The following is a 1879-nucleotide window of genomic DNA, read 5'->3' as shown; positions in this document are numbered from 1 at the left end:
GCTATTTTTGTAGTAGTGAATGACATAATCAGCTGTTAAAACCTTGTAGCTAATTTGGGCTACGTAGTTCAAAAAAAAATATAGCTCAAATAAATAAATTATTTAATTTAAAAATTATAGAGAGCTACAAAGTATTGTAGCCCACCAATGTGATAATTTGTAGTTTTAATCAATTGTAGTTAGAAATTTGATGTCGCAAATTTAGCCACAACATCTTGTAGCTCACCATTGGAGTTTCTCTGATATGTGAATTCTTGACGAAAGCAAGGATATGACTCATATAAGACTCTGCCATTAAAAATGGATCACATTCAAGAAAGACAAGTTCAAATACTGTCATTTGAAGAACAAAGTTTAACACAGAATAATCCCAACAATCAAAGACAACTGTTCTTGAGAATTTTAAGATACTATCATTTGATATACACCAAATAACTTGGTAAAGAAATAGTGAAATACAATCCGCAAACTTCCTTTTTCATTTTTTATTTCGCTTTGGACAACTTCCCATCTTAAATTAGCTTACATACAACCATCATGGGTCATTTCTTCTCGACATTTCACCTCTATAGTTGTACATTAAATGTATGCATGTATACGGTATACCTTGCACTGCATTCACAAGTTAGAAGTTAAGGTCAATAAAAATACATTACTACCCTCCACGACACACGTAAATTAGTAAATATAAATAGAAAAAAGGAGTAATACAACTTACTACGTATCACTTAACCAAGCAAACCCAAAAACAAAACATACCTCTAAGATCAAATAAACAAACACACACAAAAACGGCAGTAAACGTACGTTAGGGGGAGTGGGGGTCACTTGGGCGATATTTAATTAATGGGTATATCCATCTTCATTTCTGAAAGGAAAAAAATCCTAAAACTAAATTTTGCAAAAGTATTGGTTTTGTTAATCAGTCAAATTCTTGCTTTCTAAAATTAAAAGATTACACGTAGTAAATTTAAAGTTTTGCGGAAAGAAACCTAGATTATATGGAGAATTACACCTACAAATAATTAATTAATTAAGAAACAATAAACTTGCTAAAAAATAATGAAACCATACCTCGATCATTCTTAAATATACTTTGTGTACGTTAATATACTATACGATACACGAAAATTGTTGGAGCTCGCAGCGGAAATTTGGCTTTACTAGATAATATTAAATCGATACCTCACAATGAAATAATATTTTGTGAATAAACAAACAACCCTTTATGAAGGAAATAATAAATATTACGTAAGAAAAATAATCTTTTCTTAAAACTAAACTTTAATGATGTGAATTATTGAATTAACTTACAACCTATGCATTATATAATAAATTAATGCTAAACAACGAATGGCTGAAACTATTTAACTAAAGAAACAACGTAACATGTTGTTTGCAAAATATACTCCTTTCATTTTGCATTTTGCCATCACACAATCATTTTTCTCTCCTAGAAAACCTCTTTTCCATTCACATTATTTATCTATTCTCAATTTAGAGAAACATATGATATGGTTAATTTTAGCCATATATTCCCACAATTCTCCACCTCGTACATAATTTGAAAACATTCAAATTTTTGGACGAACAAATTGCGTAATCCTTATCCGGTTGCACCATTTTAACAATGATTGCCTACGTACCCTCGACCGGGATCAAACCCATCGTAGTTCAATTTATTTCTCCATGTATTACCTAACATGAGATAATATTTAGCAATTCCAAACAATGTCGGAACTTGCTTCCTGACACAACTTTCGTTAACATGTCTGCAGGGTTCTCATTTGTATGCACTTTCACAAGAGAAATACTTTCTTTCTCTATGACATCCCGTACAAAATGATACCTTACATCTATATGTTTGGTACGAGCATGA

At 31.0% G+C, this 1879-nt stretch overlaps 1 long non-coding RNA gene across 1 annotated transcript; it reads right to left on the bottom strand.

Annotated features, from left to right (window-relative positions):
• Nucleotides 1-390: 390 nt before the first annotated feature.
• LOC130466016 (uncharacterized) lies at nucleotides 391-1282 on the bottom strand. The gene is made up of 2 exons (XR_008926031.1): nucleotides 1075-1282; nucleotides 391-612 (listed from the first exon to the last, which is right to left on the bottom strand). It is a non-coding gene; the product is annotated as an uncharacterized lncRNA (long non-coding RNA).
• Nucleotides 1283-1879: the final 597 nt, after the last annotated feature.

The sequence above is a fragment of the Spinacia oleracea genome, chromosome 1 (genome assembly GCF_020520425.1).
Source record: "Spinacia oleracea cultivar Varoflay chromosome 1, BTI_SOV_V1, whole genome shotgun sequence".
Classification (NCBI taxonomy): domain Eukaryota; kingdom Viridiplantae; phylum Streptophyta; class Magnoliopsida; order Caryophyllales; family Amaranthaceae; genus Spinacia; species Spinacia oleracea.
The sequence above is the reverse complement of the archived record's forward strand: the minus strand, read 5'-3'. Positions and strand labels throughout refer to the sequence as shown.